This window comes from Triticum dicoccoides, chromosome 7B (genome assembly GCF_002162155.2).
Source record: "Triticum dicoccoides isolate Atlit2015 ecotype Zavitan chromosome 7B, WEW_v2.0, whole genome shotgun sequence".
NCBI lineage: Eukaryota > Viridiplantae > Streptophyta > Magnoliopsida > Poales > Poaceae > Triticum > Triticum dicoccoides.
The window spans coordinates 575570247-575588823 of NC_041393.1; positions in this window are offsets into that span (position 1 = coordinate 575570247).

Below are 18577 nucleotides of genomic sequence, written 5' to 3' on the forward strand. Positions count from 1 at the left end.
ACAGTATTTGGACGCTTTCTACCCAAAGCCCATGTAATGCCGGCAAACCTGTACCAGTCAGATAAAATCCTCCATGCTATTAAGATGCCCTATGAGAAGATACATGCCTATGAGAAAGGATGTGCCTTATTTAGGCTTGAGTATGCGTACTTGAACTATTTTCCCATTTGCAAGTCTTCTAGGTATGTTGTGGTAGAAAACGGTATGCGTGAGAAGACGCATACCAAAATCCCCGTTAATGTTCTTCGATATATGCCAATCGTACCAAAACTTCAACGTCTTTCAATGGTCAAAGAGACGGCCCGACAGATGACATGGCACAAAACAGGCAAAAGAACTGAACTAGATGCAGATGGGAATCTGATGATGGTACACACATCAGATGGTGAAGCATGGAAGTGCTTCGATGCATTACATGCGAAAAAAGTAGCAGATCCAAGGCATTCTTGAGTCGTCATTAGCACGGATTGGTTCAATGTGTTTGGTCGGACAGCAACCCAATATAGTTGTTGGCCTGTATTTGTCTTTTCACTCAATCTCCCCCTGGACAGATTATGCAAAGAAAGAACATTTTCCTGATGTTGATAATTCCAGGACCGAACTATTCGTGGAAGAATATGAATGTGTACATGCATCCACTTAAGGATGCATTGCAAGAAGCTTTGGATAATGGGTTCAATACATACTACGCCTTTAGCAAACAGAACTTCATAATGAGTGTCTGGTACATGTACTCGATGCATGACTTGCCAGCGTATGCGCTATTCATTGGCTAGTGTGTGCATGGAAGGTTCCCGTGCCCCACATGCAAGGCATCTCTTGAGTTTCGTTGGATGCATGCACGTCGACTTGCACAGACAGTTCCTGGATTCTCGCCATAAGTTCAGGAAAGACAAGAAGAACTTCATGAAAGGTAGAGTTGTCAAAAACTCTGCACCACCTCCGTTGACAAGCCAAGAGACCCTGGATCAGTTAAACGCTCTCGAGCTAGATCTAGAGCGTCCAGGGTATTTCAAGGGGTATAATTCAGAACATGCCTAGACTCACAAGACATGCTTGTGGGATCTTCCTTACTTCAAAGACCTCCTTTGCCCATGCACCATCGACGTGATGCACATTGAAAAGATTATCACCAAGGCCCTATTTGGTACATTGTTCGGTATAGAGGGGAAGTCAAAGGATAATACTAAGGCTAGAGTCGATCAAGAGGTGCTATGTGATAGACCGTTACAAAACATGAAAGAACCGAAAGGAAAGTAGAATTGGACGAAGCCAAAGGCATGGTTCAATCTTGGAAGGCTAGCTATCAGGGAAATTATCTTGTGGGTGAAAATGCAGTTGATGTTCCCTGATGGGTACGCAGTGAATCTAAAGAGGGAAGCAAGTCTTGAAAAATTGAAAATATTTGGTTGTCTTCTTCTTATTCTAACTTACTCCCATTTTTGCAGGTTTGATTCACTTCATGGAAGCAACATTGATGGACTGCTAGTGTTTAGTTCTTGTTTTGATTTATATTGCTGCACAATGTGAAACTATCTATGTATATATGGATGAACCCCATGAAACTATGCATGTATGGATCTTTTAATACCCTATGTGTTCTGTTGCATTGATGGACTGCTAGATGTTTGATACATGGGATATGTTTGAGGTTGAAACTATATATATATATACCATATATATCTTTTGAAAATGTAGGGAGATAACAGAAAATAGAAAAAAACTAGAAACAATACAAGCACTTGGCCGTCCGCCACCAACGGCAAAGTGGTCTTTGTCGTCTGCCATCGACGACAAAGAGGCCACGTTGCACCAACCTGTGGAATTTGGGAGCTGACCCATTTGGTTACTTTGCCTTCTGTGGCAGACAACAAAGGTTGTGGGAGTTTGCCGTCTATGGAAGACAACAAAGGCTTGGGGGCATGACGTGTGGATGGCGTCATATAGAAGATGACAAAGGGGAGGGCATGTTTGCCATCTGTTGGCGGATGACAAAGCCTCTCGTTAGCCACCTAACGTGGATAACGCTAGTTTTTGGCGTCCATGTTCTTTGCCATCTGCCACCGATGGCAAAGGGACTTTGTCGTCCGCTTTGAGGAAGTAGACGGCAAAGAACCTCTTTACTGTAGCTTCCTTTGCCGGGGAGATTTGCCATCGATGGCAGATGGCAAAGAGGTTTGCTGTCCACTTTTGGGTCCTTTGCCATCCGCCATGGCAGGCGGCAAAGAAGCTAATTCCTTTAGTGTGTGCTGCATTGTCCTCTCCTCTTTGGGGAATTACCAATGCAGATACAAGCAATCAGGAAGAATTTCTGGCACCGTTGCTGGGGAGACATCATCAACATCTATCAAGTACCTACGCATAAACTCTCATCTCCTTGCATTTACATTATTTGCCATTTGCCTCTCATTTTCATCTCCTCCACTTCTAAAACTTTTTATCAAAAAAACACAAAAATGTTTTACTTTGTTGCTTTGCTTGTATGTTTGCCATAATTGTGTGTTTATTGAAAATCAGGAAACAAAAAGCTTATGGATCCTCGTCCACTTGCTAATCTTTTTAAAAGATCCGATCCAATTATGATGAACCAATTGCTAGTGAATTGACTTCACTAGATTATCTTTATGAAGTTTTGATTGAGATTCTGAATCTAAGAATTGTGATGAAGTTTTAAAAGAAGAAATTTATATACTGATTCACCAATGCTCCTTGAATGAAAAGCATGATTGCAATGATGTTATTATAAATTCTATTAATGCCAATTGTGCTAATAATATGCAAAACCCTAAGCTTGGGGATGCTAATTTTGCTATGTCCACTACTTATTGCAATGATCATGATTGGGGTGATTCTTGTTATGATATTGAAAATTTATTTAAGCCTCATGATCAATATGATATTGATAATAGTGTTTGCTATAATATTGAAAGTGGGTTTGGAAGAGTCCCAACTTTACGTTATAATGATCCCACTACTTTGGAGAATGATCAATCTTGTGATTATTTTTTATAAAAGTGGGCTTGGAGATGTCATGACTTTATTTGATGATAATCCTACTATATTGGAAAAGTGTCAACTTTGCATGCATGTGGATCATGTAGAGAATATGTTATGTGATAGCTATATGTTGAATTTGAATATGATCCCACATGTAATTAATATGAGAGAGGGAAATATGGTTGTAGAAATTTTCATGTTACTAAATTACCTCTCTTCATGTTGAGATTTTCTATGTTTTATTCATCTTCCTTGCATATGCTAGCCTTTGCCTATTTTGATAATTTGTTTGCTTATAAAATGCCTATGCAGAGAAAGTATGTTAGGCTTAAATGTGATTTTCACATGCTATATGATGCTCTCTTTGTGCTTCAATTCTTGTCCTTTGTGCGAGCATCATTAAAATTATCAATGCCTAGATAAAAGGTTTTAAAGAAAAGCGCTTGTTGGGAGACAACCCAATATGTTTTTCTTTTCTATTATTTTAATAAATATGCAATTATGCTACTATAATGATTGTGTTTTTATGTTTTAGTTAGTGTTTGTGCCAAGTAAAGCCTTTAGGATCATGTTAGTGATAGTTGATTTGACCCTATTGAAAAACACAAACTTTTGCGTCCAGTAACAAAGTTGTTAAAAATCACAGAAGCGATGAAAATTCTGATTTTTTTACACAAGATTGATATACAAATTTCCTCCGTTGTCCTAACTTTTCAGAATTTTTGGAGTTACAGAAGTATGGTCAAAGTCCAAATTACTACATACTGTTCTGTTTTGTTCTTGTTACATTTTGTGCTTACTTTGATGAATCTATGGATTTTATCGATGGGTATAAGCCATGGTAAAGTCAGAATACTGTAGGTATAATGCAATAATAAAATATGAATGGGTTTGCAGAAGTACTTAAAGTGGTGATTTGCTTTAGTATACTAACGGATCTCACGAATGTTTTGTTAAGTTTTGTGTGATTGAAGTTTTCAAGGTTTGGGTGAGATGACGATGGATGAAGGAATAAGGAGTGAAGAGAGCCTAAGCTTGGGGATGCCCATGTGTGGCACCCCGGCTTAGAGAAAACCGGAACGCCCCGTATTCCAGCCCAGAGATCGAGATGAAGTCTTCTGGAATATGGCACTGCTTAGCATAGAACAAACCAGCCTTCTATTATTACACAAATATGAATACAAGGTCTCCGATATTACAATGAATAACATTGGTACGACGACACTACGCCATCCTCAGTTGCTCTATGCAAGCAGCAGAACAACTCGAAGCAGCGGAGTAACTCTAGCAGCGGAACAACGACGACGGTGGTGAACTCCACTCCACAGGGACTCTGGCTGGAACGCTTATCTTAGCTCGCACGAACGGAAACCACGACAAGAAAGCAATCAAATCCGGCATGACCTGCAAACTGGCATGACATGCCAGGTCAGTACATTGAATGTAGTTCCAAGCTCCCAATAACCAAAAGCATTCAAGACAGACAACAGCATGGCAATTACAAGTTAAACAGGGATTATCATGAGATCATCAGAATAACATGGCATGACCAACATAAACATGATACAGCTAGAACAATATGAGCATATTAATCCGACAATACTAGCATGCAACATGATGACACTATATGCACCACTTATTCTGCTCGGGTTACCTCGTAACCAACATGCATCACTTACCAACCTCGGACATCACACGATCATCTCAGGATCAAATCAAGCTTGGTATGAACAATACCGTAGCAATCAGTAAAGGACCACAAGGAGCTTGATCTTTACCCACGATTCTCGCACAACATCACGAATATCCAACAACTCTGTATCCTCGATACCACCATGATCCTTACGGCGATCACAACCAAGACCAACACTTGGTCCCAAACCATGATCCTTACGGCGATCACAACCAACTTATCTCATCACCGAACCGGGGTTGTCATTAATCAAGTTATTTTTATTACTGTTGACTCATGGTGCACCCTACTTTCGAACTGGGCCCTTATTTGCGGGCGCGGCTATCGATAGATTTAATATACACTCTGCAGAGGTTAGTACACTATACCCACACTACGAAACCCATGGCCTCGCACTCCCATTCGGGTGGACCAACGATATTCCGACAAAACCGATCTACTGCCATGACACTCTCCCGGCCAGTTTGACTCACCCCACTTTGGGCTAAGTCATGGGTGGCCCCGTGTCTACCTCAAGACACCTCAACGACCACCGTCGTGGCCCAAAACAATAAACCATCCCAAACAGGGACATGTGCACATAACAACAACAACGGGCACACAAGGCTTATGTCCGCCTACCTGATCAGAGTAGCGCGCGCCCATAACCTTCCCTCGTTGGAGGCACCGGCGAGAGGCACGAGAATAGACCCAGTTAGGACCGTCCCATACCGGTAAGCGTGGTTGCATTGGTCAGTATCGTTCAGCGGCACCATGACTCAGCCAACCGTTGTTCAAGTTCAATTTAATCCGGTTAACTTGAATGCAAATAAGCTGAGCCATGATAAAATGCATGAACATGATATCAACATAATCATGAGGGTATCACATAACTATCCACCATATCAACAATAAATCATATCCACTGAGCATGGCATACTGACTAGCATGACCATCACCAACATCAACATGTACTACTAGCAAGCATAATCATATGAAAGGAAATACTAGCAGGTAGAACATGATAACAGAGTATAAGACAACATAGCACAAGAGTGAACATGCAATTCTAAACATTACCGGAACAACGATAACCATCTTTTCAACAAGCAAACATTTAATAAAGATTCAAGTTGAAAACCATGGCTACCGCATGACTATCATGGAAGTGGGTATTGTGGCTTGCATGGGGATGAAGAAATCACCGGGGAGAAGTGCGAGAAACTCGCGGAACGAATCGCCGAAAAACATTCTCTCTCGGAGGGGGCTGAATAAGGGCAAGGGCATAATGGTATTTTTCACAGTGTCAAAACATAGTGAAAGAATGACCAACAGAACGGGCTCGACGAAACAAAGAAGTAGGCTTTGGAATCACCTCATTTGGAGTTACGAATAAAAAGTTATGGAGGGTTGAAGTTCAGGGACTTTTCTATAAAAAATATATTCACAGACGGGTCCCTGAGTGGATAAGGCAGAGGCGCAAAACAGAAACGCGCTTTCAGTCAACGAAAACGTATTCTGTGGAATATGTTTCCACTTATCCACGTTAGCATGGACTGGTCAACACGGGGCCGGCGACTAGGAGGCTGACCGCTGGGGCCCGCGGCCAGCTGGCAGGCTCGAGGGGGTCAACGCTCCTGTCTTCTTCCTCCCGCTCATTCACAAGCGGAACAGAGGAGGCAGGGGGTGGCCGAGGCAGGGGAGGAGCGGTGAGGGGGCCGGCCAGATTCGTCCATCCCCGACCAGGGCGAAGCCACCGGCGGGCGCGGCCCGGCGCGACGCTCCCATCCTCGATCAGAGGGAGGCACGGGGAGGCCAGGAACGGCGATGGGAGGCGGCGGTAGGAGGTGACCGAGGTGGCGGGGCAGTGATGGTCCGGCCGGCTCCGGCCACCATTGGCCGAGGCGAGACCACCGGCAGGACTGGGGCGACAAGGGGGTCCCGTTCAGAGGGAGCACGACTGCCGGGGAGGAGAGGGCTGGAGGGGAAGGGCGGCGCCATGGGAGAGGCAGAGAGCTTCAGGTGGAGGAGGTACCCGGTGAAGCAGAGTGCTCCAGCGAGGGGTAAGAGGTGGGGGCGAACCGCGGAGATGAGGAGAACACGATGGACAACTCAGGAGGCTAGGGGAGAGGCTAGGCTGCTCGGAACCGAGGCGGCCATGGCGGTCAGAAGCGAACTCCGGCGAGATGCCGTTGCTCCGGTGGACTAGGAGGGACGAGGAGGGGCTTGGGAGCTGTGGGAGAGTCTAGGTGTCCTTATATAGGTCGAGGGGAGGCTTCTGGAGCATCACAAGCGAGCTTGAGTAGTGCTCTAATGGAGGTCAGAGGCGGGGCACAACACGGGCATGGACCTAGCGACGCATTTATGGTGAACCATGACGAGCCATTGATGCAGGGCGATGCAGGGCATCACGGGGGAGCTCCAAGACATGAATGGAGGTCGAGACAAGGAGAGAGTCGACGAGAACAGGGACAAGAAGAAGCCAGAGCGCGCAATCTGCATGACGCAAGTGTGATCACCACACGCACTGGTGCAAATAGCTCGTTTTGGCCGGACCAACCATGTCTAGTGGATTGACCCTACTTGTCAGGACCCGGAATCAATGCCACATCGATCTAGCATGTAACACCTCATATCACTTTGCGGCCTCACGCACGGTATTCCCACGGGTGTCGCCTTACCTTTGCCCGGGACCGTTTGCGCCTTTTGGCACACGTATATGATAGTGTCGCTAGCATCCATATGATAAGGAGCCCGGGCTGACATGGCTAGTCGTAAACCCAAAGTGGCACAAACTTACAGGGACAGGCATCCATGACCCAACATCGAACGTGTCGATCATCAGCGAGTGAATCCAGGCTGTAGCACTGGGCTAGCAGGACTCCGGTGAACCGGGCTGTAGCGGGCTAACAGGACTCTGGTATTTATCGCGTGACATTTCCCCGAAGGGACAGACACAGGAACGAAGAAGGACACATGCCGGCCAGCCTAAGTGTTCCGGAGCAGTAGCAAGCTACCATGGCTCAGTGGAAGCACTAGGAGACATTTCCCGGTAAGAGAGGCTACTAAAGATAAACAACTAGATAGTTAGATCCCACACATACCAAGCATTTCAATAACATACACACAATATGCTCGATATGTGCAAATACAACATGGCATCACAACATGACTCTACGACTCAAGTATTTATTCAATAGGCTCCGAGGAGCGAGATATTACAAACATGAGTCTCATGACCCAACATTCAGAGCATACAAATCAAAGCACAGGCGGAAGCTATGATGTTTGAGTACAGACATCTATAAATGAAAAAGGCTGAGAAGCCTGACTATCTACCAAATCCTGTCGAGGCACAAGATCGTAGCTGAGGTAACAAGCTAAACGTCGAAGTCCATGCGGAACTACTAGCGAGACCGAAGTCTCTCTGCAAAAACATAAAATAGGCAAACGTGAGTACAAATGTACCCAGCAAGACTTACATCAGAACTAACTACGTATGCATCATTATCAACAAAGGGGATGGTGGGGTTTAACTGCAGCAAGCCAGCTTTAACTCGATGGCTATCCTAAACTACGACTGCAAGCAACTCTTTTGAGGTGGCGCACACGAGTCCACATATTCACCATATCAATACACCACTATGGATTCGCTCCCGTCTCCCTACGAGAACGCCATCCATAGCACTCACGCTTATCTTGCGTATTTTAGAGTATCCACTTTCACTTGTCTATGAACTGTACAGGCAACCCAGAAGTCCTTTTCCGCGGACACGGCTATTCGAATAGATGATGTTAACCCTACAGGGGTGTACTTCTTCACACACGCTCTCACCACTTACCGTCGTTTACACGACATGTACTCGGCGACCTTCAAGCGAAAGCCCAACGTGGGTGTCGGCCATGGCCTGCCTAAACACTCAAGTCTCTAGTCTAGGTTTATCGCCTATTCGGGTTCCATCCATGAGGAGATCCGGCCGGAGTTTCGCTCACAGCCCCAAACGATGTGTGCAGGGTTCCCGACATACCTAACGGGTATTCGGTACACCGTGCCACGTACCTACCGCATCACAGCCCACCCCTCCGGTCAGCGCTGCCCACGGCCTCCAGCATACTACAAACACCAGAAACTACTTGCAACTCCTGGACAGAGGACAAGGGTGATTAAGAAGCCGAGAGGGTCCATTGGTTTCGGGCCCAATGCGTGGTAGTATCTGTTTCATGGATCACAAACACAGAACTCAGTTCCTGAGGACGGCTGCAATGAGACAACCCACCATGTACTCCTACATGGCCTCTCACCACTACCTTTACCAAATCGTGTTCACACACTTAGCTCACACACAGTAGGACGTGTTCATACACCTCTGATTCATTCCCGATGAATCAGACCTGACACAACTCTAAGCAATAGCAGGCATGACAAACAAGCATGAATGAGTAGGCACAACAGGGCTCAAACAACTCCTACTCATGCTAGTGGGTTTCATCTATTTACTGTGGCAATGACAGGTCATGCAGAGGATAAAGGGGTTCAACTACCGCAGCAAGTAACCAATATGTCGTTGTTGTCCTAATGCAGTAAAAGAGAGCAGGAGCGAGAGAGTAGGATTGTATCGGAATGAACAAGGGGGTTTTGCTTGCCTGGCACTTCTGAAGATAACACTCAGTCTTCATCAGTGTCAATGATCACATCATCGGTACAGCGTCTACCGAGGGGGAACAAATACCGGCAGCACAGAAAGGAACACAATCAATGCAATGCACAATATGATGCATGCTATGACATGGCAATATGAATGTGTTTTGGGCTAATGCATCTAGCAACAAGTTAAATGGGGTTGGTTTGAATACAAGATTCAAATTCAAACTCCATATGTGAGAGTTTAAATGCCATTTATTTGTTTTGTCCAAAACAGAGGACAAAAATTGTTCAAACATGCATGAAAATGGTACAGATGGATTCCTTGAATTGTTCTGATAATTTTTCATATATAATTTGTTTGATTTGGAGCTACGGTTGAATTTATATGATTTTTTGAAGTTTGGGTTATTTTCTGGAATTTATAAATCATTTTAGAACTATTTTAATTCCAGAAAAGGATTACTGCATTAGCATGAGGTCATGCTGACCTCAGCAAGTCAACAGACCCAGTCCAGGTCAAACCTGACGCGTGGGTCCAGGGTGTCAGTGGTTAATTAACTAATTTAATTTAGTTTAAACTAATCTGGATAATTAGCAGAAGGGGGCCCCACCTGTCATTGACTCAACAGAGTCAACCAGGGCCCACCCGTGGTCAAAGTCAACACGGCTGCACCGGCGTTTAGCCGTCGGCGAGCCCGACGCGGCGGCGGAAGTGGTTTTGGCCGTTCCGGCCGCCAAATGGGTCGCGGAGGGCATCGGGGTGGAGCTGAGGACGAGCCACGACTCTTGGTGGAGTCAGTTGGGGTCAGGGTGGCCGGATTGGCGCCGGCGATGACCTAGGCGGCCACCGGAGTTCGGTTGGGGACAAACTCGAGGCTAGGGTGTGCGGTGAGGTGCGGGGAGTGCACGGTTGGACTCAACGCAGCGTGGTGAGTGCGTTGGACACCGAGAGGTGGCCGGAGGATGGCCGGGAGCACGTCGGCGACGAGATCCACGGCGGTGCATGCGGGTGATCTTCGTGCGGTGGCTACACGGCTCGGGGGCGAGAGAGGAAGAGTAGGAGAGGTAGCTAGGCTCAGAGAGCACCCGTAGAGGCCACCGGCGGGGTTGGGGACGAGCTGATGCGGCGACGGCGTTGAAGGGGATCTCCGGCGACGGCGGTTCGGTCGAGGTCGGTGCGGTGGACTCGGGCCTTGCGAGCGCTCGAGGCTCGGCTTGCTCGAAGGAGAGGAGGGTGGCGGAGCTCCTGGACACGGTGGCGCGGCGTGGGGTTGACGGAGAGCGTGGCTACGGCGAGGGGGTGGCGGCGATGGCGTCGGCCATGGCGTGGGAGAGAGAGGGAGAGGAGTTGGGGGAGAATGGAGGTGTCCTGGGGGTTCACGGCTCGACGTGGAGTTCATCCAAGCCAGCAACAAGGCGAGGAGGTGAAGCAGGGCGACGGCCAGCTGCGTGGCGCATGCTGCGGCCGCCGTCGGGCACCTGCCTGCCTACCTGGCCGGCAAGCAGCTCGCTGGCACGGCGCTGGGCTGGGCCGGCAGGTGGGCCGAGTTGCAGGTGCCAGGTAAGTCTTTCTGTTATTTTCCTTTTTCTATTTTTTTGCAACTTTGTTGAATTTTTAAAAATACCTAGGCAACTCCTAAAATCACCAAACTGCTTCTGGTCCATAGTTGGATTATTCCCAACATGAAACATTTCAGTTTAGGAATATTTGAGCATTTGAAATATTTTATATAATTTTCAATGCCCAAATTCAAATACTTATCATTTAATTCAAAAACCCTAAGATGACCTAGAAAATTGTGCAACACTTTTGGCAGAGGTCCTGAACCAAGACAAAAATGATGGACATTTTAGAAGGGCATTTCAGGTTCATTGAAAAAGTTTTTAGTAAACCCTAGTTGGTTTTAGAGGGGGCTGGGGGTTCTGGCATCCCCATTTCAAGTTTTGATGAAAGAGTAGACATGATGCAACACTCTAATGCATGAACTAGCTAGGGTGTGACACTAGTGACCTAAGTATAATTGAGGAAATAAATCATTCCAGGGGCAAAGAAGTGATTTGCACCTAGCTCCAAAGTAAATCAGCAACCAAGTGTTTGTGCTGTGCAGTGGGGACACCAGCTAGGTAACTCAGTAAATAGCTTGTCTAGGAGGTTTATCTCTCGAAGGGCTCTAATACTTGAGGTTTTGAGGGTAAATGGATCAAGATTTACTGCAGTTGATTCACAACTGACCAAAATGGTCCATAAACTAGATCAACAAGATGCACTCACATGGAGTGTCCACTTGAGCTCAAATTGGGCAAGGCTTAGTCATTTGGTCATATGAAGATGCTCAAAAAGTGTCATACCATTTGGCAAAGCCAAACTTGTACTTGCTTCACAAACATCTCCTCTGGACAGAAACTTGGAATAATATTGGTGATCAAATGGCTCATTTAAATGATGCTAAATTGGGTGGAGAGATGTTTTATGGGTATAAGAATGATCTGGTAATTTATCAGGATTTTCGAAGCAATATAAAATGCACATGCTTCACAACCTGAAAATATTGCCAGAATGAAAGATTTGCTCCTGTGCTCACATAGATAATTGGATGGGGCTGAAAATGGGTGGAGGTGGTTAATATGAGAACGTTAAGGAGTGTGCAAAAGTTCAACTCATTTTGATACTCCTAGCTTGTACTTCCTTCACAAAGCCTTCTGTTTGATAGAAACTTTGAAATTTCACTGAGGAAGATTGGCTAGGCAAATAAATTTGAACTTGTGCATGAGGCAACTATTTGGACATATAAACATGACCAAAAAGGTTGGTAGCCACTAGGAAAATATAAATGACACTTGCTTCACAAAGTGCCATTCAGGGCAGAATAGAAAAAGGAATATTGGGGAATTATATTTGAACATGGCAATGAAAAGTTTTGCCATATTTGATCAAGATATGACCCAAAAAATTTATGAGAATTATTTGGGAATTTTAGCAGTGATGGAAATATAGGTTGCCTCACAACCTAGGGCAATTTGAGTTATTCCTTTAATAGAAAAGGAATATTCCCAATAAAACAAATATTGGGATTTGGGCTAGGATGGAAATGATAGGGTCTAGGGAAGGATTTGGGAATGACAAGCCACTCTGGAAGCAAAGAAGAGGGCATCTTCTTCAGTTTCTAGACCACAAAGCCACGAAAAAGAAAAACTCAGGCAAAAACCTCAGAAAAAACAAAAGAAAAAGAAAGGGCCAAAAATCAGGCTGTCACAAACCTTACCCCCTTAATGAAATCTCGTCCTCGAGATTTGCTTGCTCAGGGAACTAGTATGAATATCCTGACTTAAGGAAACCATTTCCAACTCGGGTATCCTTTTTCCTTTATTGTTGTTCCCATTAAATTTTTATCTGACTGGCCCTGGGGTGGTTTGATTCACTGTATCCTCCTTCTGACAGATCTTACCTGGCTTGCTCATGCTTATGTAGGCTCCAATTTCTTTTTATATCTGCTGACTAGCTGAGTGTGATTATCACGACTGAAATATATGTCCGTCTCACAAATCCAAAAGTGATTTCTGCTGGGTGTGCCACCCAACACTAACAACCTTTCATGTAATGATGATCAGAATTTTCTGATGAAAACTCAAGCTCTGACTCATTGCATTGGGTTTCTCCACTAAATGCAGGTCCTTTGGGTTCCAAACAGTGAGTTAAAACATAACCGTTTCCTGACAGATTCTGACTCATCGCAGAAGTTTCTGAATCATCTTAACTGGTTCCACTGTCGTGAGTACCGGATCCGTACGAAATATTTGATTGTCTACTATCGCGACCAGCATAAAGGGTTTGGCCTGTATGATAATATCTTCAGACTTGACTGACGGTGGTTCTGACGGAAAATTTTTGTTCACGACAGGCTCTCCATGATGATTCATATAAGTGAGGACTCAGGCTTCCAGACTGTTATTCCTCATGCCGATTACTCATGCTGTAGGCATATCCATGTGGATCAATACTGACTTAGACTGTCTGGGGGATCTGCACCATAGATGTCATGTACAATTTTCATACCTACATCACTGGTTTTGCTCCTTCATTATTGTTTTTTTGGTCTGGATCTTTGGCTGAAAGAGCTGGGCCATATTGCTTCTTCGTATGACCATAGGTACTATCGGTGCAATTTTTCGGCAATCGTAGCTTATCCTTATTTTTCTGATAGGGTAACCCATTAAATGGCAGGTTCAACACCTCTCAAGTTCTGATCGTTGGGAAATGATCATCCGAAACCCTTGCAAGAAATCGGCAAATCAATCAGTAGCCACCAGAACGGTCTTTACAACTCAGATCTGGGACATTACTGAAATAACTCAACCACGGCTCAGGACGGCCGAAAAGCAGCTCGGAGCATGATACCGGGTCGACAAGAAGAAGGTGGCAGCTCCCTAAAATAGCCAAAAAGCAGCTATAGGGCTACTGTCACAAAAATAAACTCAACAGATGTACGAGACGGCCGAAAAGTAGCTCAGACTCATGACAGTTGTTGAAGAGAGAAACAAAAATCGGCATCCACCCCGGATAGCTAGAACAGCTCAGATCACAGGTGTGGTGCCGTCATTGGAGAAAAAGGAGACAAGGGCTCATCAAGATCATTTTCCAGGTTCACGGGTACTTGTATTGAGCTCATTGATGTCGTCAATCCTCATAATCCTTTGTCACACTGTGGTGTATACTGGTTTTCTTCTATTAACCATCCTCATGTGGTTGTCAGATCCTCATCCGAGTGACTTGTAAGATCTTGATGGTATGCTCATTGCATATATATGAGGACCTGATTTCGAGACAGACGTGTATTCTGACTGATTCTTGATTCTGACAAAAATGTTGTCGATCTGATTCTTGGGATTTACTACCATATGCTATCAATTCATGGTGTACTACCTTGTACCCATGTTTTACTGAGGAAGATTGGCTGGCTTGTGCTCGAAACTTTCATCAGACAACTTGCTAAAGAAGACTGGATATCGTGCTTCAGAAGCTTACCCCCTTAATAACTTTGCTGGGGAAAGATTCAGTACCTTATGCCGAAAGTCTTTACGGTTGCTTACTGAAGAAGACAGGGTACCTTGCACGGGAAATCATCCATGTATCGTTCTAAGGAAGTTAGATGAATCTAGCCTTGGAAACTTCTCGGGTATCTTGCGAGGGAAGATTGGGTTGCTTTCACCAGAAGCTTCTTATTGTGATATGCAGACCGATTTCTACATATATAACCATCTGAATATTTTTGCTATTAATTTCTTGCATGAAACAGGGTTTTTTGCAGGACTATCCTCCTTTCTGAGTACATGCCATATTTTTGCTTGCTTCTAGGTACATCGAGTTCCAAAATCATCCTCAACAAAAAATTAAACTTGTATCTGAGCCATACCTTTGATAATATTCTGTCAACCTTGCACACAATTTATCTTCTTGCCGATTTAATCATTGTGTTGTGAGGAGTACACGTTAATGCAAACTTTATACTGATATTCCATCCAGGATTTCTTTTGCACCCAGACAAGATATTCCCAATTTCACTACGGTCAGCTGATAATTCCACTCTGTTTAGTTGAGTTTCCAAATATATGCATTTCTTGCTGACTCTTCGGGTCCAGTGTCGGCTGACGAGCAACTTTAATAGGGGAAAAATTTGTAACACGAAGGCCCAAAGAATGGAACAACAAAAACGACTAAAACAAAAGCACACAAGCATTCTACTAATATAACTAATCAAGCAATCATCACATACTACTGCTAGTCACACAATATGCATGCCTACGTAAGCACACAAATTCCGCGGAATCTTCGGTACTACAATCTAGCATTGCTGTGATGATATGCATGAGGACGAATAAATGTGTGGAAGAATTGGTGTAAACATTGCTACACCAAGTGCTAGCTTAGCCAGGTAGCAACCTGAACTAGCTTGGAGGCGAGGACGTACTCGGTAATCATGTAGTGGGACACGAAGGTCGCAACTACATTATTATCAAGCGGACGGAAAAAGATCCATACTCGTCCAAGAAATAGGATTGCAGGGAAAAACTGAGGCTGCTGACATTGCCCTTTCTTGATAACTAAGATCATTAAGGGTTGCCAACATGATAGAATAAAAGAACGATTTGGGATAGAAGCATGACTATCACCAAAATGATAGACGGAACTGAAAGAAAGACATCGGCGCGATACTTGAGCACCATTTTTGCAAACAGTGTTGGGGTCACTTGGCATCACTCTGCTGGGACAAAAATGACACCAAACGCCGAAGGTAAAAGGAACTGGAGAAATGCAAAGGTTGAGCTGTAGTGGATCCGAACCGATGCCAACTACGCTAACCAGATAAACCGTTATCACAAATACTAAGGCTATATGCATGCTATGCAATAAGCAAATGCATCAACCAAATGCAATAAACCAACTGGGGTCTATACTACCGCTTTCTAACATTCACGCGGTCTAGGGCATCCTACAGCTAGACCTGCTCTGATACCAAGCCTGTGGCACCCCGGCTCAGAGAAAAACGGAATGCCCCGTATTCCAGCCCAAAGATTGAGATGAAGTCTTCTAGAATACGACACTGCTTAGCATAGAACAAACCAGCCTTCTATTATTACACAAATATGAATACAAGGTCTCCGATATTACAAGGAATAACATCGGTATGCGACACTACGCCATCCTCAGTTGCTCTATGCAAGCAGTAGAACAACTCGAAGCAGTGGAATAACTCTAGCAGCGGAAAAACGACGACGGTGGTGAACTCCACTCCGCAGGGACTCTGGCTGGAACGCTTATCCTAGCTTGCACGAACGAAAACCACGACAAGCAAGCAATCAAATCCGGCATGACCTGCAAACTGGCATGCCATGCTAGGTCAGTACATTGAATATACTTGCAAGCTCACAATAACCAAAATCATTCAAGACAGACAACAACATGGCAATTACAGGTTAAACAGGGATTATCATGAGATCATCAGAATAACAGATGACATGACCAACATAAACATGATACAGCTAGAACAGTATGAGTATATTAATCCGACAATACTAGCATGCAACATGATGACACTATATGCACCACTTATTCTTCTTGGGTTACCTCGTAACCAACACATGAATGACTTACCAACCTCGGACATCACACAATCATCTCAGGATCAAATCAACCTTGGTATGAACAATACCGTAGCAATCAGTAAAGTACCACAAGGAGCTTGATCTTTACCCACGATCCTCGCACAACATCACGAATATCCAACAACTCGGTATCCTTGATACCACCGTGATCCTTACGGCGATCACAACCACGACCAACACTTGGTCCCAAACCGTGATCCTTACGGTGATCACAACGAACTTATCTCATCACCGAACCGGGGTTGTCATTAATCAAGTTATTCTTATTACTATTGACTCACGGTGCACCCTACTTTCAAACTGGGCCCTTATCCGCGGGCGCGGCTATCGATAGATTTAATATACACTCTGCAGAGGTTAGTACACTGCACCCACACTACGAAACCCATGGCCTCATACTCCCATTCGGGTGGACCAACAGCGTTCCGACAAAACCGATCTACTGCCATGACACTCTCCCGGCCACTCCGACTCACTCCCCTCTGGGCTAAGTCATGGGTGGCCCCGTGTCTACCTCAAGACACCTCAACGACCACCATCGTGGCCCAAAACAATAAACCGTCCCAAACAGGGACATGTGCACATAACAACAACAACGGGCACACAAGGCTTATGTCCGCCTACCTGATCAGGGTAGCGCACGCCCATAACCTTCCCTCGTTGGAGGCACCGGCGAGAGGCACGAGAATAGACCCATTTAGGGCCGTCCCATACCGGTAAGCGTGGTTGCACTGGTCAGTATCGTTCAGCGGCACCATGACTCAGCCAACAGTTGTTCAAGTTCAATTTAATCTGGTTAACTTGAATGCAAATAAACTGAGCCATGATAAAATGCATGAACATGATATCAACATAATCATGAGGGTATCACATAACTATCCACCATATCAACAATAAATCATATCCACTGAGCATGGCATACTGACTAGCATGACCATCACCAACATCAACATGTACTACTAGCAAGCATAAACATATGAAAGGAAATATTAGCAGGTAGAACATGATAAAAGAGGACAAGACAACATAGCACAAATGTGAACATGCAATTCTAAACATTACCGGAATAACGATAACCATCTTTTCAACAAGCAAACATTTAATAAAGATTCAAGTTGAAAACCGTGGCTACTCCATGACTATCATGCAAGTGGGTATTGTGGCTTGCCTGGGGATGTAGAAATCACGGGGGAGAAGTGCGAGAAACTCGCGGAACGAATCGCCGGAAAACATTCTCTATCGGAGGGGGCTGAATAAGGGCAAGGGCATAATGGTAATTTTCATAGTGTCAAAAGATAGTGAAAGCATGACCAACAGAACAGGCTCGACGGAACGAAGAAGTAGGCTTTGGAATCACCTCATTTGGAGTTACGAATAAAAAGTTATGGAGGGTTGAAGTTCAGGGACTTTTCTGTAAAATTATATTCACAGACGGGTCCCTGAGTGGATAAGGCAGAGGCGCAAACCAGAAACGCGCTTTCGGTCAGCGAAAATGTATTCCGTGGAATACGTTCCACTTAACCATGTCAGCATGGACTGGTCAACGCGGGGCCGACGGCTGGGGGCTGACTGGTGGGGCCCTCGGCCAGCTGGCTGGCTCGAGGGGGCAACGCTCCTGTCTTCTTCCTCCTGCTCGTTCACGAGCGGAACAGAGGAGGCAGGGGGCGGCCGAGGCAGGGGAGGAGCAGCGAGGGGGCCAGCCAGCTCCGGCCATCCCCGGCCAGGGCGAAGCCACCGGCTGGCGCGGCCCGGCGCGGCACTCCCATCCCCGACCAGAGGGAGGCGCGGGGAGGCCAGGAACGGCGATGGGAGGTGGTGGTAGGAGGTGAGAGAGATGGCGGGGTGGTGATGGTCCGGCCGGCTCCGGCCACCATTGGCCGAGGCGAGACCACCGACAGGACCGGGGAGACGAGGGGGTCCCTTTCAGAGGGAGCACGGCCGCCGGGGAGGAGAGGGCTAGAGGGGAGGGGCAGCGCCATGGGAGAGGCAGAGAGCTTCGGGTGGAGGAGGTACCCGGCAATGCAGAGTGCTCCGACGAGGGGCAAGGGGTGGGGGAGAACCGCGGAGATGAGGAGAACGCGGTGGACAGCTCGGGAGGAGAG